Genomic DNA, 6000 nt, shown 5'->3' with positions numbered 1-6000 from the left:
TAAAAAGGAAGAAAATGCAAAAGAAGTTAAAGATAATACTCAAAAAAATAATGAACGCACGAACGAAGTGAAAAGAAAACTGAAAATATACAGAGAATTTTTTAGCGTGGCGGAGAAAGAAAAAAAGGATTAAAAAGCTGTGTGACATTTTGGAAAAGCGCGGAATTAATGAAAGAGAGAAAACGGCGGGGGGAATTAGAGGCGGCGAGAAATTAGAGCGTTGATTACAATTAAAAAAAAAGAGAAAGAAAATAAAATAATGGCGCCAGACACAAATGGGCGATTGAAAAAAAAAAAGTGACGAAACGAACAAAAAAATAATAGGTGTTGATTAGAATGAAAACGAAAAAAGAAAAGAAAAAAGAAAACAAGGTAATGGCGCCAAACACAGATGAACGATTGAAAAGGAAAAAGAAGAAAAAAAAGAGCGACGTACCGAGTGACAAAAAATAAGCAAGTGTTGATTAGAATGAAAAAAAAAAAGAAAACAAACAAAACTAGAGAAAGAAAAGTATAAATCCACAAAAAACAGATTGACGATTACAAAAAAAAAAACGTCGTGACGAGTAAAAAAAAGGAAAATAAAAAAAGAACGAACAACATTTGAAGTGAAAGCCAACTCGAAAAAAAAATAAATAAATGATATGCCAAAAAAAAAGAAAAGCCAAATAATGATAATAGAGGAAAGTTATGATAATTGGAAGAATAATTAATACTCGTAAAATAAATAGGCTGTGATATAAAAAAAAAAAAGAAAATGAGGAAAAAAAGAAAATTGAGGGAAAACTATTATAAAAAAATACAAAATAATACAAAAGAGCTGTAAAAGGGAGAGGGGGATGGGGTGAGAGAGAGAGAGAGAGAGAGAGAGAGAGAGAGAGAGAGAGAGAGAGAGAGAGAGAGAGAGAACAAAAGGAGGAGGAAAGAAAATGGGAAGACGTAAAACTATATGATAAAGGTGAAAAAATAGACCAGAGAGAGAGAGAGAGAGAGAGAGAGAGAGAGAGAGAGAGAGAGAGAGAGAGAGAGAGAGAGAGAGAGAGAGAGAGAGAGAGAGAGAATGATCTGATTGATATAACAGATAAAAGAGGAAATAGAGATGGACAGAGAGAGAGAGGGTGAGGGATAAAAAAAAATGTAGAAACGAATGGGAGGAAAAAAGAGAAGGGAGAAGACGAAAAGAGGAGAATGAAGATGGATATGAAGAAAGGGAGAGAGACAGATACAGAGAGAGGAAGATAAAGAAGTAAACGGATTGAGGAAGAAGGAAAGACAGAAACAGAAATAAAGATGCAGAAGAAAATGTGGAGATAGAGAGAAGAGAAAAAATAGAAGAGAGAGATGAATAAAAGCGAAGATATAAGAGAGAGAGAGAGAGAGAGAGAGAGAGAGAGAGAGAGAGAGAGAGAGAGAGAGAGAGAGAGAGAGAGAGAGAGAGAGAGAGAGAGACAGAGAGAGAGAGAGAGAGAGAGAGAGAGAGAGAGAGAGAGAGAGAGAGAGAGAGAGATGCAGATAGAGGAAGAAAGAAATGGAGATAAGAGATAAACGTAAGTAAAGGAGATGCAGAGAAAGAGATAAGAAGATAAAAAGGAAGAAATACAAAAGAGGTTAAAAAAACGTATAAACAGAGATTCATACCAAAAAAGACAGAAAGATAGATAAAGAGAAAAAAAGATAAAGAAATTGAAAGAGAGATAAGAGATAAAACTGACTAAAGAAAATAAGAGAAAGAGAAAGAGAAATAAAAGTAAACGAAGACAAATAGAAAAAAGTTATAAAAAAAGAGAAAGATAGAGAAAAAAGTGAATAGGCGAGATTAAAGATAAAGAAAATTAGGGAAGAAGCAGAAGAAGAGAGAAAGAGAGAGAAAAAAAAACACAGGCGAATGGAAACAAAGACAATGATGAAGATAGACAAAGAGAGAACTATGGAAATATGGAGAGGAACAGAGAAGATGAAGGATAAAGGTGATTGAAGAAGACACGGAAAAGAAAGAGAGAGAAGACGAGAAAAAAAATAAAAGACGAATCAAATCGAAGAAAGACATTGATAAAAAGAAAGAAAAAGAGAGAGAGAGAGAGGTAGAGAAACGAGAGAGATGGAAATGTTAGATAAAAAAAAGTGAAAGAGATATGGGAAGAGGGGAAAATAAATAGTAGAAGATGAATGAAAACAAAAAAAATACGTTGATAAAAAGAAAGGAAGAAAGAGAGAGAGATAGAGAAAGGAGAGAGAGATGGAGATGAGTGACAGAAGCGAATACTGGAAACGAAGAAAAAAAAATAGAACCAGGAAACAAAGCAAAGAAAGACATCAAGAGAGAGAGAGAGAGAGAGAGAGAGAGAGAGAGAGAGAGAGAGAGAGAGAGAGAGAGAGAGAGAGAGAGAGAGAGAGAGAGAGAGAGAGAGAGAGAGAGAGAGAGAGAGAGAGAGAGAGAGAGAGAGAGAGAGAGAGAGAGAGAGAGAGAGAGAGAGAGAAGGAAAGGAAAGAGAAATATAGATGAAATGTATGAAAGCGAGTGTGGAAAACGAGATAAAAGAGAAACAAAACACAGGAAAGAAAGGCACAAAGAAAAAGAGAGAGAGAGAGAGAGAGAGAGAGAGAGAGAGAGAGAGAGAGAGAGAGAGAGAGAGAGAGAGAGAGAGAGAGAGAGAGAGAGAGAGAGATAGAGATAGAGAGAGAGAGAGAGAGAGAGAGAGAGAGAGAGAGAGAGAGAGAGAGAGAGAGAGAGAGAGAGAGAGAGAGAGAGAGAGAGAGAGAGAGAGAGAGAGAGAGAGAGAGAGAGAGAGAGAGAGAGAGAGAGAGAGAGAGAGAGAGAGAGAGAAGGGGGGGGAGGGGGGAGGGCGAGGGACATAAACACTGGCGGACGTCTCTGGTAACGTCAGCGCCGGGATTTACCGAATTAATGTCCCGAATTCTACCTTTTCCCGGACCGACCAACGCCCATCCTCGAGGCCCTTCACTTCCCATCCTTCTCGTCCCTTCGCATTCCCTCCCTTTCCTATATCGTCTGTTCTCTCTCTTCCTCTCTTCTCTCCTCCATTGTTTCCTCCTCTCGTTTCCGTTTCATTTCCTCAACTTCCTTCTCTCCATCTCCATTATTTTTCCTTCCTTTCTTTCTTTTATTTTCCTTCCTCTTTCTTTTTTTCCTTATTTCACTCTTTCATTTCCTCAACTTCCTTCTCTCCATCTCCATTATTTTTCCTTCCTTTCTTTCTTTTATTTTCCTTCCTCTTTCTTTTTTTTTCTTATTTCACTCTTTCATTTCCTCAATTTCCTTCTCTCCATTTCCATTATTTTTCCTTCCTTCCTTTCTTTTATTTTGCTTCCTCTTTCTTTCTTTCTTATTTCCCTCTTCATCCTTGCATTCTCTCTCTCTTATCTCCTTTTATCTTTTCCTACCATCTTTTTTTTTGCATTTTCATACTTTCCTTTTTTTCCCTCCAGTACTAGTCTTTCCTCCTCCCTCCCCCCCTCCCTCCCCTTTATATATTTCTTTTCTATAAATCAATTTTTCTATTTTTCCATTCGTTCATATCTATTCCTCCCTTCCTCCCTCCCTCTCTCCCTCCCTCCCTTCCTCTCTCTCTTCCTCCCTTCTTCCTTCCCTTCCTCTTATCCGTCTCTCTATTCCATCTTCACACCTTCCATTATTTCTCTCTCTCTTTTTTTTTATTATTCTTCTCCATTCTCTCTCTTATGTCTCTCCCTCCTCGTCCTCCTCCCTATCCTTTGTTTCTCACCCTTCTCTCCTTCCCTCCTTCATTTCTCCCTTCCACTAAAACACACACACACACACACACACACACACACACACACACACACACACACACACACACACAGGATTTATTTTTGGCGTGCACTAATGTATTCGTTAATCCATGGAAGAGTGGAGCAGATTTGGACACGTGACCCGTTGTTATATGCGTAGGTGGAGGTGAAGGTGGTGGTGGTGGTGGTGGTGGTGATGGTGGTGGTGGTGGTGGTTATTATTCCTCATTTTCCTTCTTTTATTCTCATTTCTCATCTCCTTTTCTCACTTCCCCTTCGCTTCCTTTCCTTCTCTTTTTCATACCTCCATTTCTTTCCTCTGTTTATCATTCTCTTCTCTTATTTCTCTCCTCCAATTCCTTCTATCCATTCCTATTTCTCTTATTTTTTTTCCTCTTTCCTTCCTCTCTCTCCCTTCACTTCACTTTCTTCCCTTCATTTTCGCTGTTCATCTCTTATCTCTCACTTTCCCTTCCTCTCCTTCTGTAACGGTGAGGAAGGGAGTGAGGAGGAAGAGGAGAGGGAAGGAGTGGAAGGGGAATGAACGTAGAAGATAAATAGAACGAAAATAGAAATGGATGGAAAACGCTGAAGGATGGTGAGGGATGGAGGAATGTAAGAGGAAGAGAATGGGAAGAAAAAAAAAAGAAAGAAGGAAAGGTAGAGGAATGGAGGAGGAATGGAAGAAAGCAAAAGGAATGAGGAATGGAGAAAGAGAAGAAGATAGATAAATAGATAGATAAAAAGAAAGAGAGAAAGAAAGAAAAAAAACATAAGCAGAGAAAGGAAAAAAAGAAACAATCATGACTGGTGTAAGAGAGAGAGAAAGAGAAGAGAGAGAGAGAGAGAGAGGAGGAGGTAAGGGGAGGTAAAAAGGGGGGAGGGGGGAGCAATGAGAGGAGATAATGGGAGGTGAGGTGAGGGAGAGCAATAACTGGAAGTGATAAAAGGGGAGGAAATGGCTAAGGGGGAGGAGAGGAAGGGAGAGGAGGAGGAGGAGGGAGAGAGTAAATGGAGGAAGCAAGGTGGAGATGAGTGAGGAGGGGAGAGTTACTGGAGAGTGGAGAGAGGAGAGAAAGTGAGAGTTAGTGTACTGGGAGGCAGGGAGAGATTGGAGGAAGAAAGAGGAGAGGAGAGGAAGAGAAAATAGAAAAGAAAGTAAAATTAGGAAAGATGGAGAGAGAAAAGATTAAAAAAAAATGAGTGAATGAGAGAAAAGGAGAGAAACAAGAAGATAATTTATAAAAGACAAAATGGGAGAGAGAAAAAATTAAGGAAATGGATTGGAGGGAGAGAAAAATAGAGGAATAAGAAGAGAAAGTATAAAAAAAAAGGTTAAAGTGTAGAAGCAAGAGAAAAGGGGAAAGATTGAGAGGAATTGACTGAGTGAGAGAAGAAGAGAGAGGGAGAGGAAGAAGAAGAAGAGAAAGTAAAAAGATAAGAAAATTACGAAAGATGAGAGAGAAAAGATTGATGGAAATAGACTGAAAGAGAAGGAAAGGAAAAGAATAAGAAGAGAAAGTAAATAGATAAGGAAAGGAAAAAAGGAAGAGGCGATATGAAAGAGAAAATATTGAAAGAAATTGAGTGAGACAAAAGAGAAAGAAAAGGAAGAGTAAAAAGAGAAAGTAGAAGGAAAAAATAAAAAGACAGGTAGAAACAAAATAGAAGATAAAACATTGAAAGAAATTGAGAGAGAGAGAGAGAGAGAGAGAGAGAGAGAGAGAGAGAGAGAGAGAGAGAGAGAGAGAGAGAGAGAGAGAGAGAGAGAGAGAGAGAGAGAGAGAGAGAGAGAGAGAGAGAGTAAAAAAAAAAGAGAACTTCGAAAGAGGAAAGATATGAGAGAGGAGATTAAAAGAAACGGATTGAGTGAGAGAAGGGAAGAAGGGGAGAGGAGAGGAGAGGAGAGGAGGAGGAGGAAGAAGAGGAGAAAGCATAAAACGAAGAATTGAGAAAGTGTAGAAGCAGAATAGGGAAGAAAAGGAATTAGGAAAGAGAGAAAGAGAGAAGTAGCAGAGAATGAGAGAAGGAGGAGAGTGCAGAGAGTGAGAAAGAAGTGGATAGAGAAATGAAAGGAGAGCTAGAAGAATATGAAGAGAAGAGAAAGAAGGAGACAGAAACAGACAGACGGACCAAATAGACAGACACACAGACAGACAGATAAACAGAAAGACAGACAAACCAAAAGTGTAAATTTTGATATAGTTGTAAATTCAGAAACGGTGTAAA

The sequence above is a fragment of the Eriocheir sinensis genome, chromosome 44 (assembly GCF_024679095.1).
Source record: "Eriocheir sinensis breed Jianghai 21 chromosome 44, ASM2467909v1, whole genome shotgun sequence".
NCBI classification, from domain to species: Eukaryota; Metazoa; Arthropoda; class Malacostraca; order Decapoda; family Varunidae; genus Eriocheir; species Eriocheir sinensis.
Note: the sequence above shows the minus strand (reverse complement) of the source record.